The sequence below is a fragment of the Macaca thibetana genome, chromosome 6 (assembly GCF_024542745.1).
Source record: "Macaca thibetana thibetana isolate TM-01 chromosome 6, ASM2454274v1, whole genome shotgun sequence".
Lineage (NCBI taxonomy): Eukaryota > Metazoa > Chordata > Mammalia > Primates > Cercopithecidae > Macaca > Macaca thibetana.
In genome coordinates, this window is record NC_065583.1 from 132457223 (window position 1) to 132483747 (window position 26525).

Below are 26525 nucleotides of genomic sequence, written 5' to 3' on the forward strand. Positions count from 1 at the left end.
TAAAGGACTACACAGACACACAGAGCTAATATTTCCAACTAAATGTATAAGAAATGCATAATCTGAAGAATGGACTATGAATCCAAAACAGCTTTCTTCCCCATTCTTTCTTCATATGTGTTTAAAGAGCTCTAAGAAAAGAAAATGTTCAGCCTCTTTTCACAAATTGGTAGTAATTCTTCATTCGGGGAAGGTCTTTTCCAGAAAGAAACTCAAGTCTTTCCATCATCCGTGTGCAGAACATCTGTGCTAAAACTATTCCATGCACACTTCTTTGAAGCACTGGCTGCCTAGAGGAATACTTTGATTTGGGCTTTATTTAAATGCCTGAACTTCTATTGGAGAAACAAAAGGTTTTCTAGTAAGAGCTCAGTTGGGAACAGGACCAACCTCCAGCCAGTTTAACCACTCAGAGGCCAAGCAGCCTGGCATTTCTTAGAGCTCTGTGCAATGAAAATCTCCCTGAGAACTTGCAGCACAGGCGAACAGCTGGTTTGGGAGGCTAGTGACCCTGGGTGCAATCACTGTGGTAATTAGATTTAATTTTCCTAATCAAACAGTGGCTGACTCCATCATGCCTATGTCTCCTATGTAGAAAATCATTACTCTCATTTAATGGTACTTTGACGTGTTTCATATTTTTGTGGCTTAGTACCTTAATATTAGATATTACCTCTTTGTGACTATCAATCTAGCCATTCAAACAGCTATGTGTACCAAAGAGTTTAATTTGGAGGTTACCCTACTTAGGCAACTTTCCAGAAGGATCTTCTAACGTTAAGCAGACCTTGAATATCATTGTACACTCCTCCTCTGCAAGTCTTTTGTATGCTTGTATCAATTCATTTAGAACGATGGCATCAGCCATAAGTCATTGGCAAGCCTGAAGGGTTTGGGTTTTGAGTGTTTCTGCAAGCCCAGGGAAGTACGACATCCTGGGGTCACTCCAAAAGAGTAACAGAGATCATGGGGCTACGTGAAAGCGTGTCTTCCTGGAAGGCGAGAAGGAAAGACATGTATGAATCTATCCATGTCTGCTTGCATCTGGAGAATGCCTGTTCATGTTGTAAAGAAAAGCCATCGGTATTGTCATCTCAGGAGACCGGCTTGTTTTATGTGTGTGCATGTTATACGTGCTATCACACGAAACTGGCCAACTGATAGCGTGACGAGGTACTGTGTCCCTGGGAATTGTAACTGCTTGGTCGGTGAAAAAAAGAACATCAGACCGTTGCTGATAATAGCACAAGGTGCATTTTGATAGTGTAAAAGAGGAAACAGACGGAGTCATACAAGTTCTGAGTATATCTTAAACCCCCGCCCAAGGGGGAAAAAAAAAGAAAGAAAGAAAGAAAAGGAAGGGAAAGCCTGGGGCTGAAGGAGTGTTACAGGGAGCGAATTGCTCAGGACTTCAAACACTGGGAGTCATTCTGTCAAGGGGAGGGGGCGGGCGGGGGCAGGCACTGGGCCTCTTTAACAAAGTCCTCCTCTCTTTGCTCCCTCCCACTTCATTCACTTGCAAATCAGTGTATGCCCACAAGAGCCAGCTCTGCCGAGCCCGTAACCTTCGCATCCCGAGAGCTGCAGTTTCAGCGCGAGAGCAAGAACGGCAGAGCCGGCGACCGCGGCGGCGGCGGAGGCAGGAACAGCCTGGGCGGGTCGCTGGGTCTCCGCGGGCGCAGGAAGGCGAGCAGAGGTGGGTTCGGGCTCCGTTGGCTGTGCGTACATCTCCCATTTTTTTAATTCTGTAGCGTTGATGAAAGCCAATCAGAGAGAGAGCCCTCTCCGCCCGGTGGGTGCCGCGCGCCGGAGTTGGGAGGAATGCTCTCAGCCTGCGAGCCCGGGTCGGGGCGGGCGCACGGGTCCGGCTGCGCGGGCGGCGCTGCTGCCGCTGCTCAGGACTGACGCCTCTTCCCGGGGAGCCTGGGCGCCGCTCCTCCGCCTCCGGGTAAGACCGATCCGCCGTGGCGCTGGGTGGGGGCACGGGGAAGCGGGCCGCCGGAGAAGGACCCGCTGCCTTTCTCTACGCCGGCAGAGGCTGCCAGGGGAGCTCCGGCATTTGCAAAGTTGGCTGGTCAATTACCAAAGGGCGCTGGTGCGTGCAGGACCCGCTGAGCCATTTGGGGCTTGATTTATCTCCACCTGCCCGCATCATAAGGGTCTGTGCGGTGACTGCTTGGGCTGAGTTACATTTCTTAGCTTTGGGGGTAAAGCAGAAAATCAGGTAGTCTGAAAACTCTGGAATGCTCCCAGTAGGGAAAACTTAAACTAAAGAGACGATTTGGCTGGGAGAAGGAGCTAAAGAAAACTGTTAGCTTGCATGTTCCGGGCAACGCCTGCCGGCTCATCTAGGACAGAAATGCTTAGGTTGCGAGGAAAGTCCAACACTGGACTCCGAAAATGGAGCACACTGTCCAGGGAAAAGTCATGTGGAAGGCGCAGCTCGCTCGTGCTCCTCCACGGCTGGCCAGGCTCAAATCTGGGGGATAAAGCCTTCCCCGGACTGATTGGAGAGTAGTTGGAGTGCGCTTGGTTTTAGGTGCCAGATGCAGGAAAATTGGAGCCCCCAATGCGTTAATCCCAGAATTTAATAAAAAGGGACGCTGCAATGTGGACTGCAGCAGTTGCACAGCTGAGATTACTTCTGTAGTTAGATATTCTGCCGTGAGTTACCGTAGATCTCGAGATGGCAGATGCTGGAGAGGTCAGCGTGGTGCTAAGAAGTGTTGTCACTGCTGCAATAAAATCCATATTTTATGGGGAGTTAAATGCAGGTCTCTGTTAGTGCAAGGGGCTGGCCACCTGAGTTGACTATGACTCAGAACATTCAAGAACCAAGAAGTTTAATCATCTGGAATAGCCATACTTTTCTCTCTCCCACTCTCATTAAAAAAAAAAAAAAATTAAATTATGATAGTCACACTATACAGTTGTATCAAACCGTGTCTCTGCGAATCTTCACTTTCACTTCGTAAAGCACACAGTGGGAAGGAAGAAAGAGGTTTTCCCTGCAAGAATGTTGCAGGAGTGGCTGTCGTGTACATATATGGCTGCTCTGGAGGGGTGCAGACCAAAATATGGGCTTTCTGAATGGTTAATTATCCAGGGGGTTGCAAACTCCTCCCTGTGTTGGAAAAGGAACCCGGGGATATGCCTAGTTAATGTACACCTCTTCCAAGAAGGACTAACAAATATGTTTATATGAATTTTGCCAAGAGTTGCTTATTTTCTTTATTTTCTTACTGAAAGCTTTATCTGAAAAGGAAAACCCTTAAGATTTTACTTTGAGAGAGACAGAGGAAAAAAAAACTCTTCCAGTTTCACTCGAGACTTGAGCATCATGCCTTGTGTAATAGTACTTGCATGGCTCTATGCTTGCTATTTTAGAGAACCGTAAAACCAGTTGTGTGAAGAAAGGGGTATACTTGAGCAGATGTCTTCATTATGTCATAACCAGGAGGGCAAAGTTTATGCCAGAGGCCAGATTGTCAATGCAGAGCTCAGACACTTAAAAGAAATCCAACAATTGACTGGAAAATGCAATCATATAGGATTGTATCTCATCCCCTTTTGCTCTTTGGCGTGTTCTAATTAAAAAGGTACTGAAGGAAAATAAAAAGCAGATATTTTCCCACCTAATGTAACGGTTCATGCCATACTTTTGAAGCAGAGGAAGTAACCAATTTCTTCAGAAAAACTAAGAGGCAGCAGCCCATTTTTGAAGGAAAATGGCACCAATTCAGTTTTACTGTATTTGTGTCTACAATTATCTTTTGCTACCATTACAAGAAAGTGACAGGTTAGTATCTCCATAGGGACTTTTAGTCCCTTTACTATCTGGCTTTTACACCAATTTATTGCACTTACATTTTGTACTGCTAACTCTGCAAAGATAATATATGGAAACATAATCATTTTCTACCAACTTGCCTACTATCGAAAAACGTGTACCCTACCTCTTCCACCCACCACTTCCATCAGCTTTGCAAGGAAAAACTTACTGAGGCACTCTTCCTTTTTAAGAAAAAAATGTATCTTGCAAAATACTGCTTGAGACACTTGAAAATAGCTAAACATTTTCTAGAAAGCACAGCTACAGTCACAGGGTATTACATGATACTGTATTATTATAGCAATACATTGCAACAAGTTCTGAAAATTGGGACTAATTGAGTGAATGTCCCACATAGGGATTTCTTTAAAAGGAATGAAATGTGACAAATATTCTGAGTGAAACTACAATCTTCCTAACAAATTGAAATGTGTGGTCCCCTCTTCTGGCCCCGTAGTTGCTTTGCAGTCATGAATGCCAATACACTAAGGCTGAACCCTTTGAACTATTGAAACTTTTTTTAGTTGGAAGGGACCTCTAGTGGGTCACTCCATGCATTTCTCCCTGGAGTTCAGTTGCAGAATGGATTTTGTTATCTAAGATGAGAGTATAACAACTTTTTCTCTGTAAACAAGTTAGTATTCTCTAAGCACTATCTTAATATTTGTGACAGGTCAAATCATTATTGCTATTATTTCTGTACTTTCTCTAATTTAGGGGACTTACAAATGTTTTTATGGTTTTCTGAATATCTAGACTTTTGGTAACTGCTGGATGGTTCCAAATAAAGCAATGGCCAATTAATAAAGAATTTACCATCATCAATATAAGATTTTCTTATTTCTGACCTTTCCAAGACTCTACTTCCTTACTTCTAATTTACCCAGTAATTATAACATTATATTTAGAACTCCAAAAGTTCTACATGAAGAGTGCCCCCCCCTCCACCCAACAACAAAAGAAATATTTGCAGGAAAAAAAGTACGACGATTGTTTCAAAAATCGGTGAACATTCACAAGTTATGCTGAACTAAAGCCATCTAATTCAAAGAATTCCCTATTCAAATAAATATGTTGAATATCCAAAAGATGTTTAGATACCTGTGTCACCCTTTCTCCAGGTTTTTTCTGTTTCATTTCTTTCCTTGATGTATCACAACACATTTTAGGTAACCTACTCCTTAAAATACTCTGCCTGGAACTTGGAGTAAGGTAACTTCTGTAGGGTGATTCAGCCTCTTCTGCTGACAGCCTGCAGGTTTCAACTTCCAATTTAAAAATCTGTTCTAAAGTTTGAAATGTGTTCCAAATGAGATAACATCCGGCAAAATCCAGTTGCCTTGTGCTTCTTGCTTAGTCACGGCTGCTTATTCTTTGGTGTCCATCAGAATGAGGGTCTCGCTTATAAAAATAACAAGCGGTGACTCAGTCTGAATTGTATTCCTAATAGTGTTTCAACCTAGCAGTGTCTACTGAGCACGCTTTATTTACTTCACAAAAAAGTGAAAACGTAGATAACCAAACCTTCTCTGGTTTAAATGTTTTTCTGAATAATGATTCTAAATTCAAAGACTCAAGAACATTATGGTAATAGGAGAATTGCAGAAAGAAGAAGGCATACACACACACACAAACATAGCACACAGTTGTGACAGTGTTCCAAGAATATTAGAAAATAAATGCAGAAATGCAGCCTTTAGGCTGATTTTCTTTTCTTCTTCTTCTTTTTTTTTTTTTTTTTTTTTTTTCATGTTGTTTTCTCCATTGGGATTTTTATTTTATTTTGAAGACAGATGAGTGCTTGAAGCACTTTCCTGAAACTAAATAATAGTAATATTTTTGTTCAAGTTTGCCTCTTACAAAGATTAACTGGTCTACTTTTTTTGAGTTTCTATTCATACAGAAGCCTCTCTTTTTCAAAGCAATCTTATGAGGAACTTCAGGTTCTCTCTAATTAACTATTGAACTAAATGTATATAGTGTTTGTGATGCTATCACCCACAGAGTAGGAAGATAAGGCAAGAGGGGAGAATATAAATAAACCTTCAAAAAAGTGGTGCACTTAAAATTACTACAAAATAGTTGGGTCAGAGGGAGCCATCTATAGCCAACAGTCTAGTTGTTCAAAATTGAACTATCCAAGAAATTTTCAACTCTTCCAACAAAGAAAACTTATTGAAGGCTGAATGCTGTGAGCACACATTCATAAATGTAGAGTAGACACATATGCAGAGACTATTCGAGATTATTTCATCTTATTTCATCTGGTTAATATATTTACACTAATACCGTTGGGAGCTGGTTTCTTCCAGCAATCAGATCACCTTGCTGTGATTTATAAGAGGTAGAGTTTCATTAATGCCAGAGTGTTAATATTAAATTTGATTTGTCATGTAAATGGGCAGCACGGGTTGCAAGCTTTTCTTAGTATATGTGGTACTATCTTGTGAGAGAAATGACTTATGAAGAAGATGAGGCACATAAAGCTAGCATACCACAGGGTATGATTTATCTTCATATTTCAGCACTTGAAAGAACACTGTGTTTTTCTCTTTCTCTAATTTCCGAAATTGGTAGGTCTGGCCAAAAGATATCCAAGAGACCTAATAAGTTATAGGAAGAGAAAACAGCAAGAAAAAATTAACTTTGAGAAGTGTCCAAGTGAGTAAAATGGAAAGAGATGAGGAGGTAAATTTTTACAGCAGAGGGAAACATAAGAATAGAAATAGAATCAAAATTGCCATTTTTACATAGGGTGCATTTTCCTCTTTATAAATAGTGCTACTGTTAAATGCCACTTTATAAACATAATTGCATCATTAACATATTTATACACACTACTCTTCTCTACCATAAAGTGCAAACTTAAAAATTACCTTTAAAAAATCACCATCTAAGGGAGATAACCCTGGGTGGATGGTAAATTAACCAGAGGAATATCTTTTTTAAAGTGGTCTGAAATCACATCAGAATCAAGGAAAAGATTTTATTGGTGCATTGAAGAATATCAGCTCTTTTCCTTCATTGTCCTGCATGCTAAATAGAAAAACTGTGTATTCCTCTGATGCCTACAATCCAAAGTATACAGTAATAATATAGACCGGCCGGGCATGGTGGCTCAAGCCTGTAATCCCAGCACTTTGGGAGGCCTAGATGGGCGGATCACGAGGTCAGGAGATCGAAATCATCCTGGCTAACACGGTGAAACCCCGTCTCTACTAAAAAATACGAAAAACTAGCCGGCAAGGTGGCGGGTGCCTGTAGTCCCAGCTACTCAGGAGGCTGAGGCAGGAGAATGGTGTGAACCCCGGAGGCGGAGCTTGCAGTGAGCCAGGATCGCGCCACTGCACTCCAGGCTGGGTGACAGAGCGAGACTCCGTCTCAAAAAAAAAAAAAAAAAAAAATAATAATAATAATAATAATAATATAGACCAAGTATTCTACTTGTCACCCATTTGGATCCTGTGTGTGATGTAGCATGATGAAAGGCAGAGCTACAAGACAGCATGCCCCCATCTCTTTACATGATGTGTGTATATATATGCTCAGAGCACACATATATATAGTGGATAGAAGAAAAAGAGTTGATAATTATGTATGTGTATATATGGTATATATCTGGTATATATATGTGTATATATACACTTTACATGGTATATATACACACACATGTGTATATATATGCTCAGAGCATATATATCTATACACACACATATAGATATATGTAGTGGATAAAAGGAAAACAGTTGATAATATATGTGTGTGTATACATATATACATATATCCAGCGAAGATTTAAAAAACCACTATTTTGGCTCGGAATTTTTATACATCCAAATAATAATGATAATAAATAATAAACTAACCTTTACTGAGCTTTTCTAAGTCACACCCTGTTCTAAGTATTTTACACGCATTTCGCATAGCAATACTTACACAGTAAATCAGAATGACCCTGCTACACTTATATCCTCTTTACTTAGCCCTTTTTTGGTTTGAATTTCCAGGGAATCTCCGTTTAAGCCAAGCACTTAATGAATGTGCTGTTAACAAACAATTGTGGTGTCTTGGAAGTAAAAGTGTGACTCTCTCTGAGAACTGCAGAGCAGCAGAGGGCGTGGGAATGATTTTATTATTTTGACCAGAGCTTGGCAGATGTGAAGGCTGAGGAAGATGTTTTCTAAGTTATTCATTTTTGAAAAATAATCTGCAAGCGTGTGTCAGAATTTATAATTATAGTAGAAAGCATTGTGTGGGCCATTTTTCTGAACATAATGATGGTACCTTTTATAAGAGAATAAACATCTTCTCCTGCCTTCAGAGGGATCTTTATGAGGGAGGGAGTATTTCAGGAAGGTAGCTAAAATGACACCTGTTCATTGCATTGAGATGGGAGAGACACCTCAACCTCACAGCACCCACTAAGGGCATCAGTCCATTCTCAGCTCGTTGACATTACCATGGATGTAGCATTTGGGACTCTGGGTAGAGCTAAGTAAGATAGTGTTTGTGTCCTTCCTTATCTGATAAGTAAAAGTATTTTATTTTGTGACCACAATTATTTCATTACTTCATTACTATCACAATTTGGTATTTGTTCTGAATGATTTATCAAGTAAAATTTCACACACACACACACACACACACACACACACACACATACATATACACCACTACCATGCCACCGGAAGACAATCCCCACAAAAACAAGGAAAGAAAGAGGGAGGGAGGAAAGGAGAAAGGAAGGGAAGGAGGGAGAGAGAGAGAGGGAGGAAGGGAGGAAGAAACCCTCTTAATACAGTCACATTTTATATGGTTGACATGATGAGCCATTTTCATTATATTCTATTCTTTCTATTGCCACCATTCAAAAAGTCATGGAGTTAATCTAGCCTTCAAGGAAAGTTTGATCATTAGAAATATAATCAGAGAATGTGAGACATAGGAAGGTGCTTAAAGATGACTTTATCTAATACTCTTCATTTAACTGTGAGATAATTGATGACCAGAGAGATGAATGACTTATCCATGGATATATTTGATTTATTTTGTTCTGTTATCTCTATCTTTCTCTGCTGTGGCCTGAGTTCTAGTTGTTGAATATTCTTGCTTTTTATCATCACCATTTAATTCTGGCATTAAAAAGTAAAAAGGAAATTTAAATCCAGAATATTATTATTTATAAGTATTCTGTGAAGGGACAAATGTGGAAACTTGTGGTGAAGATAAGGATGTAGGCTTCTTTAGGAATTTCATGTGTTCCTACATTTTGTAAATTTCCTATTGCAAAGAAGAATTAACAATTTCCCTCAAAATATTGACCATTGCTAGGGAGACATATGATAAGGTTTGGGGTTTTGTTTTATTTGTAATGGCTTGATGGCAGTTTTGAGTAAGCCTTATCTAAATCAGTGATTCCCCAGGAGACCAAGTTGTATCCATCTTTGAAACAAAAAATTATTAGTGGTTAGATATGAAAAATGATGACAACCTATTGTGTTTCTCATAAATCTCAATTTGTTTGATTTAAAGAACTCAGACAGTGACCTTCCCACTGCTTTGAAGTTAAAATGTCAATTCTTTCATGGAAATATGGGGAAAGATTATGATGGCTTTTTCCATGGCAAAATTTAAATTTGGCAAGTAACTCAATGTCAATCCTCTCCCTTTTAAAAAGTAAAACGTTAATGTTCCATGAAATCCAAAAATCTGGGGACCACTGGTTTATACAATGACTGACATCATGTTGAAAAATGATTGACCTGGTTCTCTTCCTTCTTATCTGGATGAACAAAAAGTAAAGGGGAATTATAATTATATTTAAAACACCAAAAAGACAAACTAAACAAAATCCATTTAATCAAAAGGTATCCTTGAGTCTCTTAATTAAAACTTATAGAGATTAATACTAACGTTTGGAATACTAATATGATCTTTGACCATATTAACAGATCCTCAAAAAAAATATGCTTTGCCAAGCTCATGGCCAGAATGTGTCATTAATAATGAATTTTCCTACTTGATTACATAGTGGATAATTCAGTGGGAAATGAAAAGTTTTAAATTTATATCTAACTCCATAAGCTGGAACAAACACAGCCCACCTTAACTATATAAATTATAAAATGGGTGTCTTTTTTTTCTAAAAGTGAACTTTGTATACTTGTAGACAAAAATTTACTAACATGTTGGTCTGTATTTTGAGGTATGCATTCAAAAAGCAATTGCCTTCTAGTGTATAGTATAGATTTCAGTCATTAAAATGAGCTTATCATATTTTTGACTACAAAGCTTAAATCTCCTTTTGCAGAATTAAACAAGAAAGAGTTTCATTAATCTACTATCATCCATTTGAAAATATTTTCAGGCTGGGCATGGTGACTCACGCCTCTAATCTCAGCACTTTGGGAGGCTGAGGCGGGTGGATCAACTGAGGTTAGGGGTTTGGGACCAGCCTGACCAACATGGTGAAACCCCGTTTGTACTAAAAATACAAAAAAATTAGCCAGATGTGGTGGTGGGCACCTATAATCCCAGCTACTCAGGAGGCTGAGACAGGAGAATTGCTTGAACCCAGGAGGCGGGTTGCAGTGAGCCCAGATCACACCATTGTACTCCAGCCTGGGTGATAAGAGCAAAACTTTGCCTCAAAAAATATATATATATACACACACACACCTATATATATGCAACTGTATGTATATATACACACACACATATTTATACATATATACATATATGTGTATATATGTATATATAACATATATGTAACTATATGTATATATACACACATATATATATGCGCAAAATGTATATATATTTGTAACTGCTCAGTTTCATACTCAACAAAATATCCTAAGGTCCCCTTAGCAACAGGTGCTAATTTAACACCAATCAAAATGGCGTGTGGTCAGTCTAATTACCAATGCAAACTGATGAAATCTGCCATGACTGTTATATTACTGCTGACTCTTCATTTGAACCAAATTCAGTGACTTTTCTCCCAGCAATTATTCTCATATTAAGCTATTTGTTTAAAAGTATCTAGTAGAGATATTGTCAGTGTTTCATAAAGGATTAATTCCATTAGTGTGGCCTTATGATAAATATCAGCGCCACATTTTCACTCTCTGATTCACCTGCCTTTTTATAAAGAGAGAGAGACGTTTCAGGCAGGTCTTAATTAAGACAACAGAATGAAGTGGAGTCACTTACAAGTTAGTGTACCCGGGAGGAGCTGGTCCCAAACCTCCAGATACAAAAAGTGCCTGCTCAGCAATAACTTTTGCATTCATAGCAAATGCGATTACCTGGAAGAAAATTGCATTTAAGATAACAGGGCGGGAATGTCTAATGCAAGCGCTATATTTAGATATTTTGTCTTATACTTTTTCTTCTTCCTCAAGTTCACTTTTAATTCTGTCACCACACTCCAAAATATCTTTCCAAAGAGCACTGTGGTTTGTTTTTCTTAGAAAACTTTTTCTTCTTGAATTTACATGGGCATGTACTTTGTGTTCCAAAAAGCAATGAAATTAAATTGAAGAGATAATCTTAGTACATGAGTGGACAGAGCAAGGTGCTTAGTGATTATCCAAATAAACACTTTCTCCCCAAATGTAACGCGAAGGAGGACGGGTTCTTTATTTAAAATATGAAGTTGGAAGCAACATAAGAGTAAAGTGCTCTCAAGCAACTGAGTTTAATTTGATATAATAAAAGATTTCTATGAGGTAGGCAGAGAAAGGAGAAATTATTGAAACCCTAAGCTGGATTAATTGGGCACTATAGAATAAAAAGTTTGCTTTGCACCTTTGAGGTTCTGAACATTAATTGAGCATATGTTTGCTTCCCAATTTCTCACTAAACCAAAATGGATTTTTAAATGGCTTTTTTCTCTTTTTTCTTTGTACGATAATCTTTTTATCACGGCTGGTTAGAGAAACCAACCACAGAAGACGAGAGCCAAACCTGTCCCATTTTGGATTTTAAAATATGCACTAATGTCTATAATCTTATAAAAGACTTTAAAGCAAGAAGTGAAATTTGCACTGCATGTTAAACTCCACAATCCAAAAAAGCAGCTACAAGACTCTGACTACTAAGGAGATGCTGAGTTTGTCAAGTACTTTCCAATTTAGGTTTTCCCTGATTGACAAGTGTTCCTAAGAATGATATTCAGCCAAGACTTTTGGAAAATCCATTATTTAATTCCCTGCACAGCAAAAGCCCACCTGATACAAACATAAGATGCTTTATGGAATAAATAAATCCAGGTTGGGGGAGAAATGAGAAAATGGTTTTAAAATATCACTTTTCCATCTCAAGATGAGAGTTTTAAGATGAGGGCATCCCTTGTAACTGTAAGCACATAGGGAAGGCTCAATAAATGCTTACTAGGTGAAATTCTTCTCATGTAAGCTACAAAAGCACCTCTTAAGTATTTTTACAACTGATTTCCTGTTCAAGCTTATTCATGCCAGTGAAAATACAACTTTTCTATCTCATGCTAACAACTTAATTTTTTATAATTCTGACCACTTTCAAATGAGCCTATTTTGAAGGAAGCCCTATCAGTGGTGTCCTGAGAGCCAGGAAGACCAAGCAAGTTGATAGGGCAACCGAGCTTTCAACAACGGGGCCACCAGCCCTCACCTTCCTCCAGGCAGGCATTTTATTAAAGTTGGTATTCAACATTGTTGCCTGGAGCCTGATTAATAATTTATGCCTTCCTAAGCAGATTAGCAGAATTCTGTCATTTTGATTTTTTAATTCTTAGTTTGTGTTTGGAAACAGAATGTACCCCCTGAGTTTACACTTTTAACATATTTTATTTTTTAGAATTCATACCTAAACTAAACAATGTCCTTGCCAAGAATTATTTTCTCTTACAGTTTTAGTATCCATGTGTGTTACCATGTATTTTCTATAATAAATAAAACAATTGCTTATTTTCTAAGTGAATGACCTTTTTTTTTTTGCCCCTCATTCAAATAATCCTATATGTTCTTGTTAAAGTATTTTGAATTTTGTTACTTAAGGATTAAAAATAAGAAAGATGATTGGGAAAATGGAGTAGAATAATAAAACCTAACACTTAGCACTTACAATATTTCAGGCATCATTTTAAATATCTTACATGAATTTAATGTTCACAACAAGACTTTCAAGTAAATACTGTCAATCTTCTCAATTTTAAAGATAACACTAGGGAACAGAACAGTTATGCAACTTGCCCAAGGTCACACAGTTCTTTTTGGAGCTAAAATTAAATCGTGGCACTGTTGAGAACCCACATTGTTTTAACTATTGCATTCTTGGCCTTTTGTGCTCTATATACATGTACTGAGATCATAGACAGAATAGATAGATGACAGGTAGATGACAGGTAGATGATAGATAGATAGATAGATAGATAGATAGATAGATAGATAGATAGATGATAGAATCGATGGAAAATATATAGATAGATAGAAGACAGGAAAGATAGATTCAAATGTATGAATCTCAAATACAAAAAAAGTCAAAGGTATATGGATTTTGTATATACATATATATTATATGTAACATGTACACATTTCTCAGGGCTTAAAAATACAATTAGAAAGAAAACTCATTTTCTTTTTCATCCTTCAGTGAGTGTATAAGTATATTCTTTAACAAGTGAGATCAATTAATTATAGCCCAAAGCAACAGATTTCAGCCTCATAGAGGCCTTTTAGCTTTAGGCCTGTCCGCTTTAATTTGAGTCAGTCTTATAATCACTTACTCTTGGTCCCAAGGAAAACCTCGCAAGGGTGTTTGAAAGGTTCAGATTCATCATTAATTACTTTATTCATTCTACAATGTTTATTGAGGGCCCCTGTGCTCAGTTCTAGAGAGAAAGCAGGTAATAAGACAAATATACATTGACTAGCAATTTAGGGAAAATAGATTATTTCCTCATACTCTATCTATGTATACTCATACATACCAATAATACTAGCTTTGTATATAATGAATAGGATATTCAGAATTGATTATGTTTTCTATTCTCCCATACTTATATCTTACATTAATACAGAAATTAGCTGTGAGTTTCATGATTTGTAAGGTTTTGTAAGGTTTCTATTCATCTTCAGGTTTGACTTTGAACCTCCTACTCAGCTTAGAAAGAAACACCATACCTCCCTTCACTACCAAAAATTTAACATGGTTTTATATTTTTGATGGTATGCCTCAGAATATTTTCATGGTGGTTCCTTCACTAATCCCTACAATTTCCCCAGTGAATTTGCCACAAAGCACAAAGCCATACATACACTGGTCAGTGGAAATACAGTTCATCAAGAAATCAGTCTACACAACAAGACTAGTTAAAATTTAGGATTGAGGTGATGGGATTTCAATTCAACTCAGCCATTTAATGAATACTTTTGGGCAAAGCATTGTGTCGAGCACCACAGATAATGCCATGCTTCGATGTCAGATGAGGTGCAGTCTGTGGTCGAGATTAAACATGACCATTAAAAGCTGCTATTTTACAAAGTTAACTCTTTCAGAATTCAGGTCTTTTAGTCAGGAAATCTATTGGGCTCTACCATTGCTAACTTTGGAGTTGAGTGTGTTGACACTCACACTCCGTGCTAATATCCAGCTGACCAGCGCTCCCACTTATGTTTACCTGGCCAAATCTTATTGGATCTTCAGGGCAAAGACCAAGAATCTGCTTCTCCAAGAAGCATTCTCTGACCCCCACCTACCTGTCTCGCTCTTAGCTTACATTCCTCATGGTGTGAGTGTGTCAGAGCCTTTACTTAGTCTAAGTGTAACTGTAAAAACATCTTTTCAAAAGTCTCTGCATGACTGTCTAGGCCTCACCTATCAGACTGTAAGCATCTGGAGAACAAAACCACTGAGTCTTCCTTTGACCAACAAGGCCTAGCCTTGTTTTTGACAAATGGCAAGAACACATTAGATGTTTGTTAAGAGAACAAAAGGAGAGAACTCATTATGAAACTCTGTACTACATTTATATACTTCTCTACATTTTTCATGTTGGAAGTTAGTGTTCTTTTCTAATAATTTGATTTCATTTGGGTACATTGAAGCAATACACTTAAGAAGCAAGAAGATTGGGGCCAGCCTTCTAGACTGTTCAAAGGGGTACACCCAACAGAAGGGAAATATTCTCAAGATGACCTTGGTGCCTATTGGGGTGATCAAGCCCAACACCAGGCCATCGGGGTCAAAGTCCAGCAGGGTCAAAGGAATGAGAAAAGACAAGCTAAGAGTGCATAAAGTGGGTCCAGGGGGCCAAAGCTAGATTGGAGGCTGCGAAGGCCCCAAGCTCTGGGAGTCCACACTATTTGTTGGTGGGGTAGAAAGGTAGCAGTGCATCAAGCATAGCTGTGATGGTTTAGCGTTTTATTTGATGCATATAGAATATGCTCTGATACTTGAGATAATGGAGAGCATGTTTATGAGCCTGGGAGAGCAACCAACAAGTCTGTGCACATTCCAGAGTCTACGAGGGGTTTTATGCCCTGAGCCCTGGATTCCTTCCAAGCCACAAGGGATTTCATGCCCTGGGCTTAGATTTGTGGTGCAGCAGGGCAGCTTTCCACCCTTTGGCACAGAGCTTGGTGTTCCAAAGGCCACGAGGGGCTTTAGACCCTGGACCCCGGATATCCTCCAAGACTCTTTTATATTATGACAGACAAGCCAGTCCTGCCTCAGCTCTTCTACCAACAGGTGCCTTTGGCCAAATGTCTGAAATAGGGTTACAGATTCTATAACTGATGGATCTCCTAACAGAATAATTGAGTGTCTTATAGGAAAGTTGACATTTTTTTGGTCACTCTACTCCAATGCATTGAATTGTTTACAGTTTTTGTTAATTTGTTTATGGTGGAAACTGTGGCTGTTTATTATTTCTTATTGGTATAGGCTATTATGATCAACTTTGCTTATCTTTTAGTTTATTATCAACCCATAGTAGTACATGAAACTGAATCTACAAAAAAAAATATATGGAAAATTCTTATGTGTGTGTTTCATGAGCAAAATTACCTTTCCTTTAGATTCCAACCTTGGAAATGTTTCTTGAGTTTCTACAGGAAGTCTAATACCAGATTCTATGTACCTTGTTGTCCTTGAACATGGCTGTACCAAAAAGATTGAATTAAATTCAACTGATTATGTAGTCCAATTTCATTCCTTAAGTGGCCGTCAATGCATGGAATAGGATCTTCATGAATATAGCTTGGCAGTGAAACATGCAGTTCAACTCAGCTCTATCTGAGCATGCCAAATGTTTTATAAGGTTGTGAGATGAAGTGGGAGAGGTTTGGATGATTTCCCTTATATTTCCCCTATTTAATGTGATAGCCATCATTCTGAAGCCAAAGGTATATAGAGAATTTTAAACTTATTAATCAATAGAATAGAAATTAGTTGTTTTTTTTTTGTTTTTTTTTTTTTACATAAGTGAATTTCCTAGACCAGAGTAGGTACCATGGTAGCTTCTGGCAAATGTTCTACTGCATCTCACCACTGTGGGAAATTATAACTTCCAAGGAAAAGGAGTAGAAATTATGGACTCAGAAAAATGAGATCAGTGATTCCCAGCATTGTGCTTGAGCCTCTGCACCATTCTCTTGCTTAAAGCCTTCCAATCAGTAACGTGTCTTATTAACACAAGTAATCTAAACTGGTTAAGGGCATCCTCTCCCACACTGCACATTCCCAGCTTTAAAATGAGAAGTAGAGAGTTAAATAATTTTCAGGAGTGATTAAGCTAGTGGGAGTAAAGGGGAAGGCAATAAGTAACCCTATTAATGGGAAAGGCAGTCAGAAAAGCAAGTTACAGTCATTCTTGCTCAGCATCCTAAAGATCTGATTGCTTCTCACTCTGATTCTCTAAGTGTTTTCAGCTGGTGTATTGGGATACTTTGGACTATGAGTAAGAGAAAATCCCATTTCAAACTGGCTTAAAAAGAAGTAAAATTATTATTTTACATAAGAGACAGTCTACAGGAAAGCAGGCTCCAACTGATCTGTTAGATCAGTGATATAACCAAAATCTCAGGATCTTTCTGTCTCCCTCTTGCTATCCTCAGCATCGAAGTCATTCACCTGGTGATTTGCCTCAGAGTCGAAGATGGTTGCCGGTGGCAGTTGGAGCTACACCCTTCCTTATTTTTGTCTAGTAGAAAAGAGAAAAAAAAATCTTTCTCACAATTAAGGATTAAGGGTAATGTCCTTCAGCTCATTGTGCCAACTCAGGTCATATGACCACTCAATACAATATTAAGTGCTGGAAATTCTAGATGCTATTTAGCTTTTTAGACTAAAGGCCCATTCTTGGGACCAACTTTTCTTAAATTGTGTGTGTGTGTGTTTGTGTGTGTGTGTGTTTGCAGAAGGAAAATACTTGAGCAAAACTGAGATTCCATTTTGAAGAAAGAAAAAGGTGAGAAACATGCTGGGTAGTCAACAAACACCATCTACTATAATTTAGTCACTTAAAGTCAGTATCACTGGCGGGGTGCATCGACTCATGCCTGTAATCCCAGCACTTTGGGAGGCCGGGGTGGGCGGGTTGCTTGAGGCCAGGAGTTCACGTTAACATGGTAGAACCCATCTCTACTAAAAATACAAAAATTAACCGGGCATGGTGGTGCATGCCTGTAATCCCAGCTACTCAGGAGGCTGAGGCAGGAGAATCCCTTGAACCCGAGAGGTGGAGGTTGCAGTGAGCTGAGATCATGCCACTGCACTCCAGACTGGTTGACAGAGCGAGACTTCATCTTAATAAATAAATAAATAATAAACAACTATTGCAGATAGTGATACTGATACTAAGTGAAAATATAAGCACAGTCATCAGTATCTGCAGAGAATTGGTTTCAGGACACCCCTCCTTCTCCCAGCAGATACCAAAATCCAAGGATGCTCAAGTCTCTCATATAAACGGTGAAGTATTTGCACATAACCTACCTACATCCTCCCATCTCTAAATTACTTATAATACCTAATACACATGAATGCAATGAAATAGTTATTTTACTGTATTTTTGTACTTGTATTATTTTGTATTACTATTTTTTGTTTTTCCTGACTATTTTTGATCCATGATTGGTGGAATCTGTGAAAGCTGAACACACAGGTACAGAGGGCCAACTATTGTATAAGTAAAGGATTCAATGGAATTCCATCTAATAAACTATAGCTTCAGAGGTAATAGATAACAAGACCCAAACCCACTTATTCTGTTCAGTGAGGGCTACCTGCAAAATAGCAATTTAGAGCAATACTAACTATTTGAATGACCTCTGTTCCTATCTTTTATTTTAGCTTGTGTGTGAAATGGGTTTTTGGTGTGTTTGTTTTGGGAATAGACTGACTAGAAATACATCACTGTCCAAAAGGAAAACATTTTTTTCATCTAGGGATTTGAGGCTTAACTAGCTGGAAGGAAAATATAATTTCATTTTGTTCTCATAGTCTCATTTAGAAAATAACCTTAAGAGATTCAAAGGACATCATGCTATGTGAGCACTTTCCTTGCTCTGTGGGGTGGGGGGATTTGGCTTGGGCTTCAACTTTATGAGTATCTTCTGAAGTGTTTCTTGAGAAAGTTTTTGCCTTCAGCTCTTTCCTAAACCACTAGAGCTTTAAGAAACAAAAAAAAAGTGTTCTTCAAAAATAGAATCACAAAACAGTTTTCTTTTTCCTTTCTTACTATAAATATCCCAAATCCTTCTTTAGGAACTTTTTTCTCTTTTAGCTTTTATTGGAAAGGCAAATAAGCTGAAATGCAGATGTTTATCTAAATCCAAGTCAAAACAGTATGAGAAATAATTATAAAATATAAAATGAAAAGCCAACAGAGTTCTACATCTATTATCTGGGTAATTTTAGGCAGAAAATGAGGTTCTGGGGGGTTTTTTTACAAATGCTTTTAGGTGGTTGTGATGTATGCCACACAACAGGATGTTCCCAAAGTGGAATAAAATCTAAAATCTTAAATTTTGTTCTTGATCTTGTTTGTATTCCCTGAGAACTGACCTTGCCACAGTGTGAATTCGCCTCTCTGCAAATGTAACTAGGACAAATATGTTTTGTTTGTGGTTAGGTTTTGTGTTTTGTGGGGTTTTGCTGTTGTTGTTTGTTTGGCCTAGCAATTTGGGGACAGAATTAAGGAACCATAACCATAAAAACTCCATATTTAATTAGGAGACTAGCTATATTTGTGTGAAATCTGGAGAAAAGGGGGCAACTCATCACTGAACTCTTCAACTGTCCTACTTCTGTATGACAAAGGGAATCCCATGTTGACTGTGTAGATGTAAGAACTACCTTGTCCAAAAGATGCCCTGTTGGACATTTCTCTTATGCAGTTTCCACCAATAAAATGAGAATAATGATACTTTTTACTTAATCAAGGTGTTGTGAGGAATAACTCAGTTAATTGCTAATAGAACTTTCACAAGGGGTCTAGCATGTGAAAACACCCCCAAAATGTCAGATATTTCTGCTGCTGCTATCGCTGCTGTGACTATTATTTCTTCCAAATTTTCAATCCACTTGGAGGTCTTGGGTATTTTTAAGCAACCTGCAAGCTTTTTAAAATTTTTTTTTCACTAATTGGAATGAGCCATGACATTTTTTTGTATCACAAATATAATGTGCCACCGGGGGTAATAGTCCCATAATTCTACTCACTGAAATGTGATTTGGCTGAAACCGCAATGTGCCAAATGCGGCTGAAATTCAGAATTCCTCAGAGCCTCTTCAGCACCATTCCCTAGAAAATCTGCAACCCGATTTCATTTCTCATTTGAGCTTAGGAAGGTGTGAACCAACTGCAGCCAAAATTAAGTAAGAATGGGAGATGTAAAATCTGTGAAGAAGTTTGTCGTCTGGGCCTGAGGGTATTACTCTAACCTGTCTGCCTGCCTGCCCTTGTCCATGGGATAATGACTGGAGAAAAGTGATAGATCACAACTGTGGCATCAAAAACTCATGGTGTTCACATGAACGTGCGCATGCCCACACACACATACAGCTCCACCACCAACAATGCCCCAAATAAAATGGGAGAATTGACTTACAATTCTAGAAATCAAGGCTACCAGCTAGTTGAAGTTGCTTTTCTAGCCCACGTAGATGCCCCTGGACACCTTCCTTTGCTATTCCCCACTCCTATTCTTCCAGTAGTCATTTATTCATAATCATTCATTCATTTACTCATTTATATCTTCAGCAAGTACTGATTGTTTGCCTACTATGTACTAATTACAGAAGATAAGATGATAAGCATAATTACTTTTCCTTCACCAAGAGCTTTACGTCTCTAGAAAAATTCTCAAAAAATATGTGGTAGAAGTTATTTTGAATGTGTACTCTTCAAATCTGAAAACACAGATGCAAGCTACATCACTGGCTAGATAATATGGATGTTATCTATAGATAATAGGATGGGAAAGAATGTTAGAACTCAAACAATGGAAGTACAGAATGAAGGCTGCAATACACCCATCAGAAAATCTCCCAAGCAGCACAGGTTGCAGATATTCAAATGTAGAACAGATGCATTTTACTGCCAGGATGAAATGCTTAAAATCAAAATCGTATCTCCAAATCACACTCACAGGAATTAACTGTTGGTGTCTCTGTCCTGTGTGGAGCTCAGCAAGAAAACAGGGGTGCTCCTCAGCTCTTGGGTGAAAGGCTCTAGAGAGCAGGTGATGGGTTGGTAGGGTGGTGGATAAAGGAAAACAGCAGACTGTTAAGTGAAAGAAACAGCCCAGTCTGTGGAATAAACTGCTGCTTAAACAGGTTTACGCGGAATGTGATTGTATGTCTTTTTAACAGCCTCTAAAAGTCCTTTTTTTAAAGCCTTTTCGGAAGTAGTTTCCTCTTTTCCTGTTGGACTGTCAGTTGGCAGATGCCTCTGGGAAAGGGGGATCTGCTTTCTAAAAGGCTCTTAAATAATGTTGGTTAAAAATTGCTTTTAAAGCTATCAGCTGAATAGCACATTGCCCTCTTCCCCTCACCCTCCCCAGCCCTATCTGATTTGTCAATTACCTCCTTCAGAAACCTCTCTCCTCTGACACCTGTGCTGACATAACATCCCCCCCCCTCCTGGCAGGCACCTGCCAATTCTCACTGAAAAATGATTGCTAAACATTTCAGCACCAGCTCCCAAGAAGAATTCCCTCCTCTGCCCATTGGCACCATAGAAACAGCCATTGTTCCTCGTAATTGTGAGTCCGAGGCTTCTACTTTGTAACTCCCTTCCCCTGTGGCATTCATGAGTTCTGGAACGTCACAACTGGGGAGGGCCTGTGTTGAAAGGGCAATGATGTACCAGAGGGGGCCTTGATGACCAGAAAGGTGCACAGAAAGGAATCTGTGCCTTAAAAATAAAAATTTAGAAAAATTAAAAAAAAAAAAAAAACAGGCAGCAGGCTGGACAAAGCCAGACACACTGGGCAATGCTTCTGACTTCAGAAAGAGGTCACAGGGCAGGTCAAACAACTCAACCACTCTTGTTTTTAACGTTTTTCAGAATTAAATTCTGCAGGCCATTTTTCTACATCCTAAGGGGAAAAAAATATCATCCATATATTTTTAAAAGGCATTAATTAAGTTTAGCTCTGACACCCAAGAGTAATACTCCCTGACCTAAGCCCCAACCTCCAACTAGGGGATTTGGATGAGGCTAATGGTGGTTGCACAATCAGATCTGTGTCGCATATTGAATATAGGTCAAAGAATGACTGCTGTCTGCAGAAAACAAAAATAATCTTTCTAAGACACCATTTCATATTAGCATAGGCCCATATGCTCAGGATCAGAAAGAAATTATGTTGTATCTAAAAGAAATCACATTGGAAGAAAGTCACATTCGAAGCTAAGGCATTTGGCAATGGAACCACATTTCTGTAAGCCTTTATTTACTGATTGCAGATAAATCTTGACCTGAAATTAATGAAAAAAAAAAATGTGAGCATGTCCTGGTAAAGTTTTGGAACCTCATAGAAACTGCCAACTTTGAATGATTTCATACTATAACATTCATCTTGCTACTTTCAAAATGTCTAGCTTCAAAATGTTTGAAACTTCAATGTAAAAAGCTTCACAATTCATATTAGTTCATTCCTGAGATCCAATGCAAATGGATTAAGTTGCATATATGAGTGAATTGACTTTACTGTTTTTTTTTAATCTAATTTCTACAATTGAAATTATAGTCTTGCTGCTGAGGAGGTATCTTACCCACTTTGGGATAAATTGGCAACTTTTTTCTACTATAATTCTCAGTGAATATTCTCTTGAATGATGTCTATAATTAACATTAATATATTTTCAACTATAATTAGAAGAAAATTCCTTTAGTAAGCACCAATCAACTAGTTAAGTGATGCTTTCTGACACTTTGTTTATTGAAAATATTTAATTACTTTTTAATCCTTTAAATACAATATCACATAGAATTAGATACTACATTTATTGAACCATAATAAACTGCTGTGGGTATGAATACTATTCAACCTAGGTTTCAATATAGTTTCCACACTGGGTCCCTGAAATAATTTAAAACATTTAATTTTCTGGTTTTACTATCCACACATTTAAGAATGCTGTGAAGGTAATAGGTTTAGGGGTACCATCAATATTTAGGTAATAAAAAATGTAAAACCAAATAGCTGGAAGTCAATTCAGTTCTACCATGTAAAATAATTGCTGACTGGAGCAAATCAATGCTTTGAAGATGTAACCTAATAAAAAAATATAACTCTGATAAAGTTAGGTAAATTGAGAATTCTAGGTCTGGTGTGCAGCAGACTCATTATTTATTCCAAAATGATGATTTTAATGTCTCCATGTCTATTTCTTTTTTTTTTTTTTTTTTTCCTCATTGTGGGTATTCAAAGTCTCCATGTCTAAAGTAAAGAGCTTTGCCATGGGTATCCAGATGCAGGATAGAATCAAGTCTAAGAGTCAAAGCCTTTACCTGGTACTCACCAGCAGGGTGAGCTTGAGAAAATCACTCGATCTCTTTTTCTCTCCATGAGCTACCCCCTAACATTATTAGGAAGATTGAATGAGATGGATGGTAAAGGCTTTGCACAGTTCTTGACTCATATGTAAGGAAACCAGCTCCCTTCGTAGAATTAAACCTGGATTATCCAATTTGACAACGGACAACAAATTTCCACATAGCAACCAAGAGACGGATGACCTAAAACCTGTGTTTCCTGACAATGACTGTGTGTTTACACTCACCATCATAAAGCAGGAAGAAGGCCCTTTGATTTTTTTTTTTTAATCTATGCCCTCCTACAGCAAAAGTATAAAGGGGTCGTAAGGTGTTTTAAAGTTCTGCAACATAGGCTATTATATTATTTAGATCATTCATTTATGTACACATTCAATGAAGTTTTGGAACTTAAAATACATCTGACTTTTTTTTTTTTTTTTTTGAAAACTTAGGGTCTGTTCTAAAAAGTGAAATAATTTGAGTTTAAGAAGTTTGCTTGCAATCTAATGCTTATCTTGTCAATTCAGTTGCACATAAACATTACAGTACATGCCTTGAGGGAAAAAGTGTTGTTGCTCCAATACAGGGGTCAGCAATCTATGGCTTTCAGGCCAAATCCAGCCACTGCCTGCTTTTGTGTGGCCTGCAGGCTAAAAATGGTTTGTCCATTTTTAAATAGTTCAAAAGAATCAAAAGAAAAATCGTATTTTATGATATATGCTGTATTACATATTATTTTATATAAAATTCAAATGTTAGTGTCCACAAATAAAATTTTTATAACAAATTATGTATGCATTGTCTATAGCTGCTTTCCCTCTACCATAGCACAGTCAAATAGTTCAACAGAGATGTGTATGGCCCACAAAGCCTAAAATCTTTACTATCTGGCCCTTTAGAAAAACAGTCCACTGATTCCTGCTGTAATATAGCATGCCCTCCTACCAAAAAAAAAAAAAAATGCAACAAGGAGTATTCAACTTAGAAATAGGTTTTATACCAAAAATTCATCTGGAAGTCAGTTATCCATGAAAGCCAAATAAGAAATGGCAGTTTGATTCCTGACTGGCCTGCAAATGCCGATTAACTTATAGTTTATTTTAACTGCAGGACTAAATCCTGAGTTATGAAGTTTAGAAATACGTGGCTGTAAGTTACAAAAGAGATGAGGAAAAGATTTCCATAACCTTTTTCTGGTTGATAGACGGTAGCGGGGCTCATGTGTGGCTTTAGGGTCCTTCTCCCTGGGTGCTGTCATGCTCTCTGAGCAGAGGGACCTTATATTATGCATGTTGATACTCTTCACAGTAATTCAGCCCAGGGCGTGTATAGGTGCAACAATATATACCTGTTATATGAAGTGAGGTTTGTACATTTCTATGTTCTGTGTGTTGAACAGTCAGTTTTCCATATAATCTTTGTCTCTCTTTTGTTAGTAGGCAAAATTTTCATAAATTTAGATCCGTTTTAAGAAAAAACATTTTTAACTTTCAAATATAGTGGTTTTCAACTTTTTAAATTGTAAACCACAATAAGAAATACATTTCACATCACAGCCTAATGCACACATCCATATATACTCATAATTAAAACAAAGGTTATTGAAAAAAAGAACTTTTCTACATCAAAAAGTATCTGTTCTTTTATATTCTATTCCGTTTAACTATTTTTAAATTCTCATCAGTCTTACCAGATGGGTTTAGTGGCCTACTAATGAGTCATAACCAACAGTGTGAAAACCTGGACCTATATTATTTCAAAATAAATAGCTGGATACTCACAAGTGAACTGATTCAATCAATCGGTTATTTCAGGACTATTAATTGAGCACTTTAATAAGTACCTGGGCCAGACACCATGCCAGACACTGGGATGCTGTGATCAGCAAGACACCCTCCCTAACCTCAGAGAACTGAATGGTTAGGTGGCGACGTAACAAACAGTAACTGATGTTGAGGGGGTGAACGTTTCTCAGCTCAGCCACAGGTACGCACAGGTTACAATATAAAGCCTCCAGGAATAAGAGAATAAATCCAAGTCCCAGGCCCAGCTCTGCCTCTATTTAACTAATGTTTTCATTAACCTCGGATTTAAGGCGTGGCTTCCTGTTTTGCTATTGAGGTGTAATCATTCCCCAAAATTTAAACCAGTTTTTGCAAGTAGAAAGACCTTTAAGCTATATTTAGCTTAAATACAGATAAAAATTGAATGTAAGGATAGATGAAGCTAAAATTCGGTATTTAGAAGTTTTCTTGCTGAAATAGAAACGGCATTTGTTTTTTTCTATTGTCATTAAAGTCTATTAAGTTTATTTTAATTTGTTTTTATAACCAAATTACTAAAAATGGTATTATTATTATTATTATACATTTGAAATTCCAGGACAGTTAAAATCATGGAAATACCAAGTTGAAATATACTTGCAATATGTTCTTGCAACCATTACTATTTTAAGCTTAATTATAATATATCATCCAATGAAGCAATTAGGCATTTTATAAGCAGATAAATTCACAAAAACAGGAAAAAAAAGGACACAATACTCAATCATTGTATTTAAAATTATAGCCAAAAGAAAACTATACCTGAAAGAGGTTTATCTCACATGTCTCAAAGATTTATAGTTAATTAAAGTAAAACATGGGTAGGTAATTCCAAATGCACAGCAATTTCATCCGTTTAACAAAGAGCTCATTTTACTGGTAGAAATTGTAGATATGAGAAAGCACGGGGGTTTTTGTTTTTAAAGAAATTGGACCCACTCTTGTTTATTTCGACAGAAAATTCCTAAGTGTGTTCTTGCTATCTTTCCCCATCTTACCCAAATGCAGGGTAAGCTCTGGGTTCCTTTTCTGTGAGCCCCACATCCAGCCCATCAGAGCACAGTCATCTCTATTGCCCAAATATGTCCAGAATCCATTTCCTTTCCTCTCTCCATCTACAGAACCTAAGTCCAAACCTCCATTTATTTCCTCCTGCCCAAACTCCAGCAGAGACCTCCAGCTTGTATCCCTGCTTTCTCTCTCTTGCTTCTGTGAAATCCAGGGTCTAACACAGAGTCATCTATAAAATTTAAGTCAGAGCATCTTACTCCTGCTGCTTCAAAAGCTCCAGTGGTTCCCACAGCACTAACCCACCCTCATCCCCTACTACTTCCCTCTTTGCTAGCACATTCCACTTCAGTCACATTTAACTTCTTTCCTAGATGGGATGGTTAATTTTATGTGTCACCTTGGCTGAGCCAAGGTGCCCAGATCTCTATGCCAAATGTTTCTATTAAGGTGATTTTTGGATGAGATCAACACGTTTTTAAATTGGTGGACTTTGAGCAGATGAGCCTCCATAATGGGCCTCATCCAATGAATTGAAGGCCAAATAGAACAAAGACTCAAACACACAAACACAGCAAGGAGGAATTCTGCCAGCAGACGGCCTTTGGACTCAAACTGCAATTCTCTTCTGAGTCTCCAGGTTACCTGTGTTTTAAAGTTCTACAAGATAAGCCATCAGATTGTTTTGACTCACCAGGCCTCCATCCACAATTGTGTAAGCTAATTCCTTAAAGTCTTTCTCTCTAGACAGGTAGGTAGGTAAAGAGAGAGAGAGAGATACACATACACACAGCCACACACATCACATCCTATAGGTTCTGTTTTTCTG

The 26525-nt window shown here is 38.0% G+C and overlaps 1 protein-coding gene across 3 annotated transcripts in view; it reads left to right on the forward strand.

Annotated features, from left to right (window-relative positions):
• Positions 1-1471: 1471 nt before the first annotated feature.
• Positions 1472-26525, forward strand: part of CDH6 (cadherin 6) — a 140491-nt gene continuing 115437 nt past the window's right edge. The window contains exon 1 of one of the 3 annotated variants that reach the window (XM_050793819.1): positions 1472-1696. The gene's annotated coding sequence lies outside the window, so the exon portion shown is untranslated. Of the gene's footprint in view, positions 1697-1865; positions 1949-26525 lie in introns of those variants that run through there. The other 2 variants (XM_050793821.1, XM_050793820.1) reach the window with 2 other exon arrangements.